The sequence below is a fragment of the Chaetodon trifascialis genome, chromosome 10, assembly GCF_039877785.1.
Source record: "Chaetodon trifascialis isolate fChaTrf1 chromosome 10, fChaTrf1.hap1, whole genome shotgun sequence".
Classification (NCBI taxonomy): domain Eukaryota; kingdom Metazoa; phylum Chordata; class Actinopteri; order Chaetodontiformes; family Chaetodontidae; genus Chaetodon; species Chaetodon trifascialis.
Genome location: NC_092065.1, coordinates 26862562 through 26869844, shown reverse-complemented (window position 1 = coordinate 26869844; position 7283 = coordinate 26862562).

The following is a 7283-nucleotide window of genomic DNA, read 5'->3' as shown; positions in this document are numbered from 1 at the left end:
TTTCATTTTTGATAATTTAATTGAATTTTGTAAAAGACTATTCTATATTGCAGTATTGCTGCTTTAGTAAAGATCAGAATTCTTCTTGGAGGACCACTGGAGTAAGATGGGCAGGAGAAATGATTTGTATTTGTGTTTACAGCATTATGTAATACAGTCGTTCAACATACGTTCACGAGGTTCAAGTTCACTGTTCATTTGTTAACGGCCATTTAACATGCAGCACTTTAAAACACACCAAGAATTGTTGAATCGACAGGTTTTGGCTTCAGTGATCTAACTACTCTGGTGCTCATGAAAAGGCTTTACAACCACTGGACCAATTTAATAGATTTCCCCACACAGGGGGAAAGAGAGATAAGCTAAGCTAAGCTAAGCTAAGATAAGATAAGACTTTATTGATCCCACATTTGGGAAATCAAGTCTTTTTTTAATAAAATTAAGAAACATGGAGGCATAAGCACAGACATGAAGCCAAATCCTGACAGTCGAGCTCAGTTATTACACTGAACTGTAGCTGTGACCACATTCTTGATTATCACTTACTGTATTTGATTGTAGACCTGTTTGAGTTGAAGATTACCTGCATTTTGTTCAATATTCTGATATTAAAGCTCAGAAATATTTACACAAACCACAGATTCATATTTCATAATTGCTAAGACATTTGTGATCCATGGCCTGTCCAGAGCTGAGCTGTAGCTTCATTCGGTGGTTTAAAGCTTGTTCCTTGCCTGGCTGGATCCAGATAAAAGGTAACCTAAACCTAGCTGCCGCTGGCTCTGTTAATCATTTAAATATTTAACCATGTAACATTTGTGATTTTGCCCTGGCTGCCTTACACAACTTTCTCAGCCTCCTCTTTCATTAGGCAGAGCTTACTGAGATTGAGAGCCAGTCAGGTGCATGCAAACAGGAGAGTGTACAGAGGCTTGAGGAATAACTGGGACCAGACACCATTTCGCCGACTGCCTCCAAACCTGCTCTGTCAATGGCTCCTGAATGTCCCAGTGGTCAACTGCGTCCACTATCTCTTTGTGTTTCTCCTTGTGTTTTCCACCATTTCTCAGAGGTTACGACATGTACAAGCAAGTGGAAAGCTGAGAAGAAGCTCCCCGCTGAAACAGAAAGAGAGGGCATTAGTTTTTTCCTCCTGGCTAAATCTCTTCGACACAGTGGTGACAAAGCACTGCACCTCAAGCAATGTTATGGTGCAATATCAAAGCCTGCTCACGTGATTTCACCTACACACACACACACACACACACACACACACACACACACCTACACACACACACACACACACACAGTACGATGGGGTCTCATGAGGGAGGCCAGTGATCACATCTCAACGACGCCTGATAACCGTGGTCTCGCTCTGTTTACCTGCCACTGTATGTGCATGTGTCCTCTGTCTCTGTGTGAGTTTAGTGTGTGTGTGTGTGTGTGCGTGTGTGCAAACACGTGTAGGTGTGTTGTTTTGCAGAAAACTGTGGGACTTGAGATTTCTCTTCTGTGTGTGTGTATGTGTGTTTAAGTACACGTGTGCATGTATTATGTGTGTTGCATAAAGTTTCATTCACACATTTTCTCCTCACCTTCTCTACCTTTATCACCTTTATGTAGCAAGTTCCAGGCCACTTCTAAAGTTAAACCGGAGGTTTTTGTAACACATGTAGAGATTTTGTGTACATCTAAATTTGTGTGAATTGTGAATTTACACAACTGACCAGTGTTTTGAGAGTGCTACCTTTGAAGAGAGGTAGATAGCACATTAGCTATTGTGTATTGTACCATCCAATCTCATATAATCCATGCAACATGGTTTGCAGTCAGTCAGGAGACAGGAGTGAATTAACTGGGCTACTAACGTGCTGCAGTATGAGCGCAAGTTGTCCTTATGCCTATCCCTGTCACTATCTTCCAATACCAACTTTTTATTTATTTTTTTAATTAAATATTCTCGGTCTTGCATTTTCATTAAGACTACCAAATAGAAATAAAGGCCATTTCGAAAGGGTGGACCTTTTCTGTCTTCTTTCTGGAACCTGGGAACCAAAGCCAACTTTGTCAATTATACCATATGTATAGGACATACAGAGGAATTGAAATAATGCTTTCACAGCCCCACCGTGTGTGCAGAAATACAAAGGAAGGGGAGAGGTGGGAGAGAGTTCAGCATCCTGACAGCATGGTGGATGAAGCTGTGTCAGTCTGATGGAGCTCGCAGAGGCTCCTGCATCTTCTCCCAGATGCTATGAGGTGTGTGAGGGATGGGTTGAGTCACCCACGGTGAGGCACCAATGACCTTTTCAGCTGTATTGGAGGCAGTGCAGCTGCCACACAGTGATGCAGCTGGTCAGGATAGTTTCAATGGCGCCTTGCTAGAAAGAGCACATGATGAGTGCTGGGGCTCTTGCTGCATTTGCAGAGGAAGCAGAGGTGCTGCTGGGCTTTATTGGCCTGTGCAGGATTCTCCACAGAGAATACCATGTTTCCACAGTAACCCACAATGGCCTTTCATATTTTCCACAATTTTTTGCAGCCACCATAGAGGAGGGTGAGGCAAAAGCTATTCAGGTGGTTCAATTTGGAACATTACCACTAGATGCCACTAATTTTTACACATTGGACCTGAAATACACGATTGCTTTACATAAATTAGCAAACAGCATCTCTATATGTGGCGGCACGGTGGAGCAGCAGATAGTGCGCGTGCCTCACAGCAAGAAGGTCGCCGGTTCGATCCCTGGGTCGGGCCCTTCTGTGTGAAGTTTGCATGTTCTTCCAATCAATGATTTATACATAGTTTTGCCTCACATGGCATTTAAACGGCTTCTGGAGACTTGCTGCACACCAGTGGTTGTCTAGTCATTACTAGTCCTGGACCAGAAAACCTCTTACAAGTCTGAAGGAAGGCCATCAGTGCCTGGAGCCTCTCTTGGCTCTGCATCACCACATTCAGGTCTTGAGCAGAGATATGTGCATCCAAGTTTGCGTTAGCCTCCACAGGAACCTTTTGTAGCCCTCATAGCATGACTGTGCCTCTACTGGTCTTCCATGGAAGCCCTTCTGAAAGAGCTGCTCATAGAAGGTGAATGCACATCTGCAAATCTCTGCAGACCCCCGCAGCAGGTGGCCAGTGTCGGACTGCAGAGACAAAGACAAAGTGAGAGGGAGCATCTTTTCTGGTAACATTTTGAAACTAGGAGCAAAACAAAGCACTCTGAGCTGAAAAAGCCAGCAGGTCAGATAGAGCTGACTTTTCGCTTTGATAACTTTAATTCGTGCTCTTTCTCCTGTGGAGTCTGCTAAATCTTGCCACTCCAGTTTTTCTCTCTCCAGAGCTTTCATAGACCTGGTAATGTCCTTTGTGACACTGAGACACTGTATGTACAGATGGTTTATTTTAGCCTTGCCTATATCCCACCGCTGTTGAAAAGAAGTGTGTTCAAATGTTGTCTTTGTGTAGTTATTCCAAATGAGACTGAAAACATTTTTAAAAACCTTATCAGAAAGTACAATGATCTCATGTTTGTAGTAAAATCTATGAAGTCTAGCCATAGATGATCAGTTATCTTTAGCATGACCCAAAAAACTGCTGCTGAATGTGATGAAAAGGTCTCTAAGAGTCACATAGATCATTCACCTCAGTTAACATAACAAGACAAACCTTGGAGGATCCGTTTGGTTCTGGACGGTTCCTGTATAGATTTGTATTTGCAGTACAGTAAAAGTGACCACCCAGGAACATGTATCCTTCAACAACAACGCTTGTTAGCAACAGTGTTTGAAGTGTGTTGAAAAAACATCTTCTCTGTGTCTGTGATTGGAATATATTAGAATATAGACATTAATGAGAGTATTTCTACATTTTCAAAAGCTTGTATTTTCAACAAGCCCTCAACAATCTCTGCTGAAATTACGTTTCCTTTAACTCTCACATACGTACACAGCCTCCTTAAAATGAACTTTACTCAATTTGTTTACAACTCTTTCCAAAAAAGTTGGGATGCTGTGTAAAAAATAAAGAGAAGCAGAATGTGATCATTTGCACAAAACACTGAAACACCTTTTTTTCATAGATAAAAGACATCGTATCAAATGTTGAAACTGAGAAATTTCATTGTTTTCTGAAAATTATATCCTCACTTAGAATTCCAACCAAAAACATGTTTTAAAAAAGTTGTCACAGTGGCAACAAAAGAATGGAAACGTTGTGAAATGCTCAGATCAAACACCTGCTGGAACATCACAGTGAATTATCTGCCGACAGGTTAAGAACATGATCGGGTATAAAAAGAGCAGTAAAGATGGGGGGGGGTCACCACTCTGTGACAGGCTGCACTGGTAAATAGTGCAACAACTTCACAATAATGTTTCTCAATGCAAAATTGCAAAAACAAACAACAAAAGAGTTTGGGGATTTGATTGTCAACAGTGCATAATGTCATTAAAAGATTCAGAGAAACTGAAGAAATCTCTGCTTGCAAGGCCGAAAACCGACGTTGGATGGCTGTGATCTTCAGGTCCTCGGACACTGAACTGAAAACAGACATAAATCTGTAGTGCACATCCCTGCATGGGTTCAGCAACACTTCCAAAAAACATCGTGACACAGTCTGTCACTGCCTCCACAGATGCAAGCTGACACTCTACAATGCAAAGAGGAAACCGCTCAGGGAAAGCCTTTCTTATTTCAGCGAGACGATGCCAGAACACATTCTGCATGTATTCCAAACATTACGGCTCTGTAGGAAAAGAGTCCAGGTGCTGAAATGGCCTGCCTGCAGTCCTGACTGTCACCCACTGAAAATGTTGACAAAGGACGCCCTGAACTGTTGAGCGGCTGAAATCGCACATCAAGCAGGAATGAAGGAACGCTCCACACAGCTATTGGTCTCTTCAGCTCCCCGAACTTTACTGAGCGTTGTTCAAAGAGGAGGCGATGCAGCTCAGGGGTAAACGTGACCCTGTCCCAACTTTTTGAAACGTGCTGCTGGCATGAAAGTCTAAGTGAGGATATCATTCTCAAAAACAGTGAAGTGTTTCAGCTGTTGATGTGTTGTCTTTGTGCAATGTTCAATAAAAACAGGAACTTTCAGCGTTTTGCAAATCATTACATTCTGTTTCTGTTTCTGTTTTACACAGTGTCCCAACATTTTTGGAAACAAGGTTGTATTTACAGTCAGCAGCTGTAAATCTGATATAGGAAGGCTGTTGAGCAAGCGTGTTTTGTTTTTTATTCTTTCTAAATAACTATTACAGCCAGGGAGATTTTGCCCTTTAACTAAATAAAAATACACTCTTAACTTATAATTACATATATTCATTTATCACAATTACTTACAATGATGAAGAACAAATCCTATTATTCTTTAAAAAATATAAAACATATTGTGAAAATATCTTAATATTTGCAGTGGTACCCCTGTGGCAGCTACTGGCACTCTGGCAAATATAAAGATATTTTCACAGTAAGTAAATTGTATTTTTATTAAATGTTTTAAACTACTTAATTATTTCAGTGTTTGTTGTTACTCTGATGCTGCTTAGATGTTACAAAGAATTGAAACAAATAGGTAATGATGAAAAACAAATAAATAAATAAATAAAGAGACATGAAAATGTGTCCCCATGTATTCCTCATATTTTTATTTTAAGTTTATTAAATAGCCTACGTGTTTTATTACATTCTTAAACTGAGTGTTTGTTTATTGTAACCGGTTGTTATAAAGTCATTATTAGTATTTTTGTTCCATTTTATTTAACCAAATGGTTAAATAAAATCATAAATCATAACTTAAATAATTGCATAAAAAGAAAGCAAAACATTGTGTTCGACAACCTGAAAAGGATTTCCAGCTCACCCAGCTAACCGTGCACAGATATTAATTATTCGTGAAGCATGTATCCTTAGTGGCCCCTCAGCTGCACCCCCGCAGTATTTCATTGTTTCTGAGGTCACGTGCACAGTATAATAAAGTCACGAACTTTACATTTGAACATCGGATTCAACTCCTTGTCCAAACACGACATGTTTTCGATGAAGACATGATGGAGATCATCTTTGTCGGAGACATTAACTGTCCGTGTCTCATCAGCTCTTTCTCAAAAGAAATCGTTAGAAATAATGGCCTTTCTAAACAGGACTTACTAGTAACGGCACGGGGGTGCAGACACCTTTAATCTCTGCTCCGCTCGTCACCACCACAGCACTGTTCACTGTGGATGACTGGAGACTCGGCCAGTAGACCGGCCACGCTGACAACCACCACCACAACTCCACAAACAACACAGCAAGTACACAAAGAGAGAGAGAGAGAGAGAGAGAGAGAGAGAGAGAGAGAGAGAGAGAGAGAGAGAGAGAGAGAGATAAGTCACTCTGGCCAATCACCATCAGCTTGTAATCGAGGCTGAAAGAAACCCCAGGGAGAGAGAAACAACAACCAAGAACAAGGAAGGAAAACTGCAGGAACAACAGAGGGGAGGGAGGGGGAGAATGGAGAGACAAGGACAAGGAGAGAAGAGTCCATGAGAGGACGTCCCTGTGAAGAGGGAGAGGGGGGAGACGATGATGGAGCAGAGGGGGGAGAGATGGGAACAAAAGAGGAAGGAACAGGGAAAAATAAACAGTCATGAAGAACAAGAAAGTGAGGCACAAAGAAAGAAAAAAAAAGAAGTGGGAGAAAGAAAAAAGAAAGACTGATGAAGGAGAGAGCGGGAGTGGAGGCACACACTGGAAACAAAAGGCTTTGAAATGTCTGCTGAAGTTGTTTAGTTGTTTGACTCTGATCCGCTCACATGAAGCTGATGAATCTGCCAAAGTCTTAGCATTAACGGAGCGTAGAACTGTGAAAGCAGTTGCGTAATGTCCATCGCGGCTCTGCAGGAAGCTTTCTGAAGTCTGCAAACACTCAGGTTACATCACTTGAATAAACTCGGTTTGGGCTTTACAAGTTTACAATCAAAAGCCTTGAAAACACATGTGTGTAACTGGAGAGACGCGGCTGTTAAAGCTACGAAAAGATGCTATCAAGTTGCATTATGGGATGTGTAGGATACACCGTTTTTGAACTTTACCCACAGGACTAAAAGTGAGGCTACCCTGCATCACACCTGACTCCTCTCAGTGTCATACTGAATACCTGTGAGGTCGCTCTGGTTTCCAGTGGTCCTCACTCGCAGGAGGTATTTACACGACCTGGAGCAGTTTATGCCTAAGAAGCTGGTTTCCAAGCATCTTAACAACTCTGATTTTGAGCAGTCTGCTGCTTCAGTGA